Source organism: Symphalangus syndactylus, chromosome 1 (genome assembly GCF_028878055.3).
Source record: "Symphalangus syndactylus isolate Jambi chromosome 1, NHGRI_mSymSyn1-v2.1_pri, whole genome shotgun sequence".
NCBI lineage: Eukaryota > Metazoa > Chordata > Mammalia > Primates > Hylobatidae > Symphalangus > Symphalangus syndactylus.
In genome coordinates this window covers 101,609,007-101,620,980 of record NC_072423.2, presented here as the reverse complement: position 1 = coordinate 101,620,980, position 11,974 = coordinate 101,609,007, and the positions used below count along the sequence as shown (strand labels likewise).

At 49.1% G+C, this 11,974-nt stretch overlaps 1 pseudogene; it reads right to left on the bottom strand.

Moving 5' to 3' along the window:
- Nucleotides 1-2,878: 2,878 nt before the first annotated feature.
- On the bottom strand, nt 2,879-4,001 carry LOC129488842 (RNA-binding protein 33-like; annotated as a pseudogene).
- Nucleotides 4,002-11,974: the final 7,973 nt, after the last annotated feature.

Sequence of the window (11,974 nt, the reverse complement as noted above, 5' to 3'; positions counted from 1 at the left end):
TACAGCCCCGAGGGAGGGGCCAGGCGATGCCTCCTCCGTGCCAGCCTGTGCCGGGGCACCTAGGAACCCCCAAGTCCCTGCCTCTGTCCTCTGCAGAGCCCAGCAGGCGCCTCCCCGCCCTCGGCCACAGGCTCGGAGCTCACGGCCCCCAGGGGGCGCTCAAGGACTGCTCATCTGCGCTCCTGCCGCTGGCAGCTCCGTCCCCACCCGCTGCGCTCCTCCAGCCGCGCTCCCTGCAGCCTTGGGCCCCACTGGCCCAGGGGAGGAGGCACTGCGCTTTGGGGAGGAAGAGAGACTAAAGGGGAGACCGAGAACCCCGGGTCAGGAAGCCGAGAGCTAAAACGACAACCGTGGGTCAGCGGAGAGCCCGCGACAGCCGGCAACTTCATTTCATGACCTCTGGCCTCCAAAGCAACTCTGCAAAGTGGTCAATGCTCCTCTCATTTTGTAGATGAAGATACTGAGGGCCAGGGAGGCTGTGGACTGGCTAATGTCACACGACTGGTGGGGCGGTGGGCGGGTCTGTCCCCAGGCGATTGTCCTCGAGGCACACGATGGGGCAGAGCTTGGAAGCGGCCCAGGTGGGGGTCCCTGGGTGTGGATGTAGTGACCCCGGAGCCACGTGGAGCCACGTTCAGACCCAGAGCTGAAGCAGGAGGGTGACCAGTAGAGCAAGGCCGTGCACACCCCAGTTGCAAAATTGAAAACGCTCCTCAAAATAAAACCACGTGTTTCACAAGAATGCACTAATTCCCGAAGATATCCGGGCTCACGGGATGCAGTGGGGATTGTAGATGCAGGGGCCACGCAATTGAGAAGGACCCTCCTCAGCGTGAGGCTCTGATGGTCTTGAATTCCTTTGCCATGCTCAGACGAGGGGCCTGCGTTGTCACGTTGCTTTGGGCCCTGAAAATTCGGGAGCCCGTCCTGAGCCCACGCCGCCATGGTTGCCAGGTATCCAGCATGTGCACAAAACACCTCCAGGCCAGTGCTCTGCCCTGCGCTGCCCTGGAGACCCACCTCCGAGAACACGTCTCTCCTCTGGCAGCCGTGCTCCCTGCCCTTCCTCCCCACCTGTTCAGTCCTGCAAAGCCTTCGGCCAAGCCTGGCACCTGGGGATTCTGTCTCCCACACTCAAGGGGCCTCCTCCACATGTCAGTGACCTCTGACCACTGTTTCAGACCCACAGCTCCTGGGTGCACCCAGCATTGGGTCCCGATGGCACCAGAGTGTTCCAGGCCTGGGGCACCACACTCACTGCAGACCTGGCCTGAGACTCAGCATCCGGGCAACCTCATGAGATCAGGTTTCTGAATGGCGTCGTCACCTGACTGGGCATACAAGCCACAGGCCCTGTGGTCTGTGGGCGGGGTGGGACACTGGGACCCTCCCACAGCTGTGGCTTTCTTAGAGTTTCCATCCCTGTGTCCTCCTCTGTCAGCGAAGCCCAAAGGTGGGGGGCTCCTGACCTGCCACACTGTGTTTCCTTTGTTTCTCCAACTCTGCCGGTTCATTGGAGTATGCCCTCGGTGCCTCACAGGGTGCTGACTGACAGCATCTCTAAGCCCTAAACCACCGAGCCTGGAGTCATCCAGCTCCAGGGAAATGACTCTGCAGGGTCACGATTCCTGGGTGTGCACTCAGGCCCCCACTTTCCAGCCAAGACAGCAGGATCTCAGGTATCCTGAGACCTGTCCTGATCCTGAGTCCTGTCCTGATCCTGAGTCCTGTCCTGATCCTGGGTCCTGCCCTGATCCTGAGTCCTGTCCTGATCCTGGGTCCTGTCCTGATCCTGGGTCCTGTCCTGATCCTGAGACCTGCCCCGATCCTGAGTCCTGTCCTGATCCTGCCCTGATCCTGAGTCCTATTCTGATTCAAAGTGCTGTCTTGAACCTGGGTCCTGCCTGATCCTGAGACCTGACCTGATGCTGAGTCCTGTTCTGATCCTGAGTCCTGTTTTGATCCTGAGTCCTGTCTTGATCCTGGGTCCTGCCCTGTTTCTGAGTCCTGTCTTGAGCCTGCCCTGATCCTGAGTCCTATTCTGTTCCTGAGTCCTTTTCTGATCCTGGGTCTTATGAGATCCTGGGTTTCATCCTGTTCTGCCCACGGGTGATGGCCCAGGATGGGGTCACCTGCCTTAGGGTGTCTCCATGCGTGGTCTCCCTGTGCCTTCTGTAAACTTTCCCTGAGACTTTCGGAGTCAAGGCAGCATCAGTCAGCATCAGCATCAGCATCAGCATCAGTCAGCATCAGCATCAGCATCAGCATCAGCATCAGCATAGGAGTGGGTTGAATAGGACCCCCTCATTCCTGTCCACCTGGAAACTCTGAATATTATCTTATTTGGACACTGGGTCTTTGCAGATGTAATCAAGTTAAGATGAGGTTGTACTGGAGTAGGGTGGGCCCTGATCCAATGTCTGGTGTCCCTGTCAGAGAAAGGAGGGGAGGAGGTGAGACACAGACACTCAGTGGAGAAGCCCACTTGAGGATGGAGGCAGAGATGGGGGATGCAGCCACAAGCCAAGAATGTCTGGCCACCACCAGAAGCTGGAAGACGCAGAAAGAATCCTCCCCTGGAACCTTCAGAGAGCGTGTGGCCCACGGAGAACTTGATCTTGAACTTCTGTCTGCCTGAACTGTGAGGCATCAATGTCCGCTTTAAGGCTCCACTTGGGGGCCATTTGTTATGGCAGCCCCAGGAAATGAACACTGGTAGCAAAGATGAGTGCAGTATCAAAGCCAAGTCCCTGCTCCCGTTGCCCTTACTAACACAGAAGGACAGGGGCCTTGTCATTTTTCAGAGGACATGTGAGGAAAATCATGAACTAAGGAAAAAGTGCAAAACTGTATATACACCACTGAGGTTATTTTAAGATTAAGCAAACAAACACAGTTTCCCTAAGGAAACGGCACAAACAGGAACCAGGAAAAGACTGTGTCCAGCACCACACCTGATCCTGGGCAGGGATATAAAGGGCCCAGGTTCAGGAAGCTCCACACCTGCATCTCCCTCTCACCTGCTCCTCTACCTGCTCCACCCTCAACCCACCAGAACCATGGGCTGCTGTGGCTGCTCTGGAGGCTGTGGCTCCGGCTGTGGGGGCTGTGGCTCTGGCTGTCGGGGCTGTGACTCTGGCTCTGGGGGCTGTGGGGGCTGTGGCTCTGGCTGTGGGGGCTGTGGCTCCAGCTGTGGGGCCTGTGGCCCCGATTGTGGAGGCTGTGGCTGCTCTGGAGGCTGTGGCTCTGGCTGTGGGGGCTGTGGCTCTGGCTGTGGGGGCTGTGGCTCTGGCTGTGGGGGCTGTGGCTCCAGCTACTGTATGCCCGTCTGCTGCTGCAAGCCTATATGCTGCTGTGTGCCAGCCTGTTCCTGCTCCAGCTATGGCTCCTGTGGGGGCTCCAAGGGGGGCTGTGGCTCCTGTGGGGGCTCCAAGGGGGGCTGTGGCTCCTGTGGGGGCTCCAAGGGGGGCTGTGGCTCTTGTGGGGGCTCCAAGGGGGGCTGTGGCTCCTGTGGGGGCTCCAAGGGGAGCTGTGGCTCTTGTGGGGGCTCCAAGGGGGGCTGTGGCTCCTGTGGGGTCTCCAAGGGGGGTTTTAGCTCTTGTGGGGGCTCTAAAGGGGGCTGTGGCTCTTGTGACTGCTGCCAATCCAGCTGCTATAAGTCCTGCTGCTGTTCCTCAGGCTGTAGGTCATCCTGCTGCCAATCCAGCTGCTGCAAGCCCTGCTGCTGCTCCTCAGGCTGTGGGTCATCCTGCTGCCAGTCCAGTTGCTGCAAGCCCTGCTGTTCCCAGGCCAGCTGCTGTGTCCCCATTTGCTGCTAGTGCAAAATCTCAGTCTCTGACTTTGGGCCTCAGGTGAGTCCAGCATATCCATGCTACCCAAGAAGTGACGAGCACTGCATTTCAGTTCTGGCTGTCCCACAGCTCCAGGAGTTGTGTCCCCTGAATTTTGCAGAAGGTGATGACTCCAGGTTCTTGGCCTGTCCTGACTCCCTTTCCAGTCATTCTTCATGAGAACTCTCTTCCTCTCTCCTGGTGCCCAACACCTTCCCAGTTCCCGGAGCCCTGCAATCTCCTCCGACAAGCCCCTTGCCAGGTCCTGCTGCGACAGGGCCGTCCCTGTCCAAGCCTCCTCCTGTCTTCCTTCTCTAGAGCAGCTGCAGGTCGGGGAGGCAGTGGAGATCTGCCCCCAACCCCAAAAGGCTCCAAACCTTCCTCCCCAGGATGTGGCCACTCTCGCGGCTTCTCTCTCAGTTAAGGTTCAGCAGGACCTGAGACCCTTTAAATAAACACATTTCCCACCCACGAGGCTTGCTCTCACTGTGGCTTTAAAAAAAAAAAAACAAAAAAAAACTTTTATTTGAGGTTCAGGGAGCATGTGTAGATTTGTTACACAGGTAAACTCGTGTCATGGGGGTTTGTTGTACAGATTATTTCATCACCCAGGTAATAAACCAAGTACCCATTAGTTGTTTTTCCTGATCCTCTCCCTCTCCCCGCCGTCCACCCTCCGATAGACCCCAGTGTGTTACTCCCCTCTGTGTGTCCATGTGCTCTCATCATTCCACCCCCACTTGTAAGTGAGAATGTCCAGTATTTGGTTTTCTGTTTCTGAGTTAGTTTGCTAAGGATAATAGCCTCCAGCTCCATCCATGTTCCCGCCAATGACATGATCTCATTCTTTGTTATGGCTGCATAGTATTCCATGGTGTGTATGTACCACATTTTCTTTATCCAGTCTACAATTGATGGGCATTTCGGTTGATTCCTTGTTTTTACTATTGTGAATAGGGCTGTAATAAACATATGTGTGCATGTGTCTTTATGATAGAATGATTTATGAACCCAGCAGCACATCAAAAAGCTTATCCAACACAATCAAGTAGGCCTTACCCCTAGGATGCAAGGTTGGTTCAACCTACACAAATGAATAAATGTGATTCATTACATAAACAGAACTAAAGACAAAAGCCACATGATCATCTCAATACATGCAGAAAAGGCTCTTGATAAAATTCAACATCCCTTCATTTTATTTTTTATTTTTTTGAGATGGAGTCTCACTCTGTTGCCCAGGCTGGAGTGCAGTGGTGTGATCTCGGCTCACTGCAAACTCCATCTCCCAGGTTCAAGTGATTCTCCTGCTTCAGCCTCCCAAGTAACTGGGATTACAGGTTTCTGCCACCACATCCAGCTAATTTTTGTATTTTTAGTAGAGATGGGGTTTCACTATGTTGGCCAGGTTGGTCTCAAACTCCTGAACTCAAGTGATCCACCCGCCTTGCTCTCCAAAAGTGCTGGGATTATAGGTGTGAGGCACCATGCCCGGGTGACATCCCTTCATGCCAAAAACTCTGAATAAACTAGGTCCTGAAGGAACACACCTCAAAATAACAAGCACCGCCTACCACTGTGTCTCTTTCCCTACAGCTCTTGTCTAAGTGAAATCTGCCTGTATAGTCAGCCCATTCCCCGCCTGTCACTGAATGTGTGTTTACTGAGCTCCTCTTGCATCCCAGGTGCTCGCAGCTGACAGGGAATCAGAATCCTCCTCTGTAGCTCAGGTCCTGGGTGGAGCCAGCCTATCCAGTCCTCCAAGGACCCACAAGGTGGGTGTCTTTTTTCTTGCCTCCCATAGCAGCCGTGACTGAGGTGCAGAGCCGGCACACACCTGGGCATGGCCCCAGACGCAGGTGGCACAGGTGCGGTTCTAACCTCTCTGTCTGACTGCAAATGCTGCTCATAACCACAATGGAACATTTGGCCAGAGACTGCTCTCCTTTTGGGAGCCACACTCAGGGACATCACCAGGAAGATACCTCCTATCCCAGGCCCCGTCTCACCATGACTCTGACAGCAAATATTGAGGCAGAGGCAGTGCAGGGCAGGCCCCAGGGAGGACCTTGGCCGGTCAGTGGCGCCTTTTCCTGAGGCCCCAGCATGGCTGCCTTGCCAGTCCTTCCTGACTGTCTCTGCCTCAGCCCCTGAGCCCCAGGCCATCGGTGACTCGGTGGCCCTGGGGACCAGCCTCTCGTCTTTCTGCCTGGCCATCCTCGGCCAGGAGCTCTCCCTGCTGACCACTCCATTCAGGTTTAATTTGGTGCTTCCAGTGTGTCCATGGATGCATTATGATTCATTATAATCATCGCACTGATACTCACGGAGTCTGTGTCGTGTTGCCAGGCTCTGAGTTCAATGCTTTGCATCCTCTATCCCAGTTACAGAAGTGAAAGCCACAGAGCCAGAATCTCAACCAACGTCACTTTGTCCCCAAGGCCTGATGCTACCCTGATTTTCTTGGATGCCGGCTGGCTCACTCAAAAAGTGTGGATTATGTTAGAGTGAAAGTTCCCCAGGAATAAAACCACCCAAAAAAGGTCAGAAAGGGTAGAAGAGACATCGATATCATGGCATCCAGATCCAGGAAAATGACAACCAGAGAGCCCAGCCTTTAATGTGAGCTCCCTAGCAGTCAGAGCAAAAAGGGAAAGAGGGGACACATAGGCTTCACCGCCTGGAGGAGGGAGCAGCACAGTTTACAGCAGAAATATGCTCTGTCACGTTTCAGAGTGAAGAGTCAGGTGGGGTGACAGCTGCGGAATAGAGGTGCCCCTCAGGGAAGAAGGTCCCTTGCTGCTGTTGCCACATTGTATTAAAATAAAACTATAGAAAAGTGGACAAGGTATCCATGTAGAACTCAATACATTTCCACAGAAGCTGAACATCCTCCTAGAACTGGCCCTCAGAACAAGAAATAGAACATTCCGGCACCCAAGAAGCACCCATTTCTGATTGCTACCCACTCCCCACCTAGAGTAACCATGAGCTTGAATTTTCCCATCAGACACCAGTTTTGCTTGTTACTGGACTTCATAAAATGCCATCGTAGGCCGTGTCCTCTCATGGCTGGCTCCTTTGGCCCCAGACTATGTTGGCGAGATTCATCCACCGTGTTGCACGGAATTTGCCTCATTCACTGCTTTTGCTGAGTCCTGAATTGTGAGAGTGGAGCGCAGCATGCACACGCACTCAGAGGCTTTGGTTTTCAGAGCTACGTGGGAGGGTGCAATGCAGAAGACAAGTCTTTGTTCTGCGCAGTGGGTGGTTGGAGCTCAGAGCTGCTGTCCAAAGCAGAGACCCCCGAAGGGACTGTGTCCTCTGACGGGGGCGGCTAGAAGGCAACCCAGCCACTGCCAGAAGGAGACAGCAGAGAAATACGTCCTGCTGAGTCTGAGATGGGTGATAAAAACATTTCCCTTGAGAAGTGACAACTTCAGGCCCACCCTTATCCAGGTGGGAGGCACACATTGGCATCAGTTTTGTGGTCCAGAAAATCACAAGCTGAGCAAGTCACTTAAAGTGGCCCTGAATTGATAGGACCCAGAGCAGCCCGGTGGAAGGAAGTGCAGCAGAACTTCAGACAAAGTCTGTGTCCTCAGCCAAGGCCCCGAGCTCCCCACCTACAGCCAAGGCAAACATGAGCTCACAGCAGAAAACCACAAGCACACAAGGGAAGTAGCCACCGTGGGCAAGAGCCAGCACCCGCAGTCAGAGACACATGGAGACACCAAGGGCCATGAATGGGGACATGAAGAGATAAAATACCAGCTAAATATTTAAAACAATGGGCTCACCAGCTGTCTTGGGACCACGGAGCCTCTTGTGAGAGAAAAAGTTTCCTATCCTCAGAGTTTTAGGTAAACATATGTAAATCTAATGAGCTATTCTCTTCAAAATGTGTTTGATGTTGTAAACAAAAATCACACCATTCTCTGGTGGGGTTTTCAATATGAGTATTTGTCATGTATGAGACAAGTGGCCTCTGTTATGGGAAGATTCCTGGATTCCACCTAAATTAGTGAAATATTGATTCTAAGCACACAGTGCAAAAGTAAGCAATATACTCATACTCTAGAACAACCATTAAAAAGATATAAACAAAGAATATAGTCAAGCTGGTTCTTTGAAAAGATCAACATATTTTTTAAATTTTAGCAAGACTGGCAAGATGAAAAATAAAGAAGACGCAAATTACCAATATCAAGAATGAGAAAAGGGATATCACTTCAGGTCCCACAGACATTAAAAGGATAATGCAGGAATACTGCACACCACATACATTTGGAAACTAAGAGGAAATTGTCTGAAAGACACGAACCACCAAACTCAAGAAGGAAGAGGGAGCCTGAATATCTCTATCAAGAAACAGAATTTGTAGTTAAAAGCCTTCCCACACAAAAAAACCCTTCAAGTCCAGGTGGTTTCATTGGTTAATTCTACATAACCTTCAAGGAACAAATAATCTGAAAGCAAGCAGGAAAAAAAATATAAATTTATGGATACGTGTGTATGTATGCGTATAAAATTAGAAATCAACGCAATAGAAAATAGCAAAAACAATGGAGAAAATTAATTCAACCAGCTGGGCGCGGTGATTCACGCCTATAATCCCAGCACTTAGGGAGGCTGAGGTGGGTGGATCAGTTGAGGTCAGGAGTTTGAGACCAGCCTGGCCAACATGGCAAAACACTGTCTCCACTAAAAATACAAAAATTAGCCTGATGTGGTGGCCCATGATTGTTATCCAAGCTACTTGGGAGGCTGAGGCAGGAGAATAGCTTGAACCTGGGAGACAGAGGTTGCAGAGAACTGAGATCGTACCACCACACTCCAGCCTGGGCAACAGAGTGAAATTCCATCTCAAAAAAAAAAAAGAAAATTAAACCAAAATCTGGATCTTCGAAAAGATCAATAAAGATCAATAAATAAAGATCAAAAAAGATAAGCCTCTAGCAAGACAGACAAGAAAGAAGAGCACACACATGACCGAGGTTAGGGTTGGAAGAGGGATATCACTTCAGGCTCCACAGACATTAGAAGAATAGCAAGGGAACTCTACAAACATCTCTGCCCACATGTAAATCTGACAACTGGGATGAAATGGGTCAATTCCTTGAAAGACATGAACCACCGAACTCTCTCAAGAAGAAACAGATAATCTGAGTAATCTTACATCTATTTAAAAAAAATGGAAATCATAGTTTAAAAAAAAAACTTCAAAAAAATAGAAAACAAACAAAAAAAACTCCAAGTCTGGATGGTTTCCCTGGTGAATTATACAAAGTATTTCAGGAAGAAATAGTACAAATTTTACACACTCTTTTCTCAGAAACGGAAGAGGAAGGGGCACTCTCTGATACCAAAATAGACAAAAACATTCCAAGAAGAAAACTACAGGTCAATGTTCATTATAAGCATAGATACAAAAACCCTCAGCCAAGCATCAGAAGACATAACGGAGCCACTACACCAAGGGGAATACACTGCAGCCAAGTGAGGCTTCTCTCAGGAATGCAAGGTCGGTTAAGCATTTGAAAATTTAGACAAGTCACCACATGAACATGTTACTGGAAAGGGCTCCCAATTCAGACTCCGAGAGAGAGTTCTTGCATCTCACGCAAAAAAGAATTTGAGGTGAGTCCATAGAGTAAAGTGAAAGCAAGTTTGTTAAGAAAGTAAAGGGATCGTCTCAGTCCCAAGGATCTCATCGAAGATGGCAGCGCAATCTCTGTCATTACCAGAAGAGCCTTCATGTGGACAGTCTTAGGGGCACTACGTAGAGAATTTTGGTCTCAACTCAGAAAAGAGAAAGAGCTTGTGGTTGCTGAGATGGTAGAAAAGGTGCAAAAAGAACCTATTCCAGTGTATCCACCCTTACAGAGCTGAACATACACGCCACCTGAAGATCCCCATAGTCATTTGGAAACTTACGTTGAAAAAGTTTTTGGCCCATCTCTTCCTAGTAATTGGCAAGACATCTCCCTGGAAGATGGTCATCTAAAGTTCAATCTCGTGGCACATTTAGCTGATGACTTGGGTCTTGTAGTCCCTAACTCCACACTCCACCAGATGTTCAGGGTTAGAGATGTCCTTAATGTTTATAAGGTACCCGTTCAAGATAGATCTCAATTTGATGATCTCAGTGCCAGTAATCTGACCCCCAATTTGAAAATCACTTAGAGTTACTAAGCAATTCGGAAGAGAAACACATTGAAACCGTTTTCTCCCCCTGAGCAAGGAGGCTGCTTATTAGACCTTTTGATAGCTTACCATGTGAAATACTATCAGAACTGTTCTCTAAACCCACTTGTTCTATGGAGGAATGTATCATCTCTTTTTTTCTCATATTATGAATGGACAAATAAATAACAAGATTTTCTATTGTCATATTTGCTGAAACCATTTTTTAAATGAAATTAGGTCATTAATAATTTATGAAAAATTTTGACAAGGCACTGTCATTAACTTGGGTTTGAGACGGGGACATTACAAATTCAGACCCTTCATAGGCATAAAGTAATAGTTGCAAGAAAATATTTTCATCCTGTTAAGACTCATGTCTAAGATAGAGTTATTATATATTGCACATATACAAATAAACTTGTATTAGATAGATACCTATAAAAGAAACATAAAAGTATGTTGTATATTACTGACCATTCTAGATTAATTTCTTTTGGAATTAAAGTAAATTTGTTAAAGTGAAAAAAAGAAAAGTAAAGAAATAAAAAATGACTACTCTATAGCTGGGTGTGGTGGCGCATGCCTGTAATCCCAGCTACTCTGGAGGCTGAAGCGTGAGAACCACTAGAACCCAGGAGGTGGAGGTTGCAGTGAGCAGGGATAGTGCCACTGCACTCCAGCCTGGACCTTGTTTCAAAAAAAAGAAGAAGAAGAATGGCTATTCCATAGGCAGAGAAGTCCATAGGCAGAGAAGTCCAGAGGGCTTCTCTTTTATGGTTATTTCTTGATGATATGCTAAATGAGGGGTGGATTACTCATGCCTCCCCTTTTTAGGCCACATAAGATAACTTCCTGACATTGCCATGGCATCTGCAAACTGTCATGGCACTGGTGGGAGTGTAGCAGTGAGGACGACCAGAGGTCACTCTCGTCACCATCTTGGTTTTGGTGGATTTTAGCCGGCTTCTTTACGGCAACCTGTTTTATCAGCAAGGTTTTTATGACTTGTATCTTGTGCCGACCTCTTGTCTCACCCTGTGACTTAGAATGCCTGACCATCTGGGAATGCAGCCCACTAGGTCTCAGCCTCATTTTATCCAGCTCTTATTAAAGATGGAGTCACTCTGGTTCACACACCTCTGACAAAGAGACTAAGGATGAAAAACTATATGATGATATCAATAGGTGCAGAAGAAAAAAAATTTAACAAAACACAGCACTCATTCAAAACATGTTAGAAATAGAAATAAACTTCTTTTACCTGATTAATGGCATCCACGAAAACCCTATGGTAACATCATATTTAGTGATGAAATAATGAATGCCTTCCCCTGAGAATCAGGAAGAGGACAGGAATGTCCACTCTCACCACCGTTAACATGGTACTGGAAGTCAGTTTGATAAGGTGGGGGCTAGGGTTCAGCATATAGATTTCAAAGGGATAATAAAACTATTCTGATTCATAGCTAATATGATTATCTACATAGAAAATTCAAAGCATCTAGGCCGGGCTCGGTGGCTGACGCCTGTAATCCCAGCACTTTAGGAGGCTGAGGTTGGTGGATCACGAGGTCAGGAGATAGAGACCATCCTGGCTAACAGGGTGAAACCGTGTCTCTACTAAAAACACAAAAAATTAGCCTGGTGTGGTGGCGCACGCCTGTAGTCCCAGCTACTTGGGAGGCTGAGGCAGGAGAATTGCTCAAACCTGGGAAGGGGAGGTTGCAGTGAGCTGAGATTGTGCCAGTGCACCCCAGTCTAGCCTGGGTGACAGAGCGAGACTCCGTCTCAAAAAAAAAAAAATTTAAAATAAGCGTAAGAAAAAATGCTCAACACCGTATGTCATTAGGGTGTTGCAATTAAAACAACGAGATTCTGCTACACAGCTATTAAATGTCTAAAATCCAAAACCCTGACAACCAAGTGCTGGGGAGGATGTGGAGCGACAGGAACTC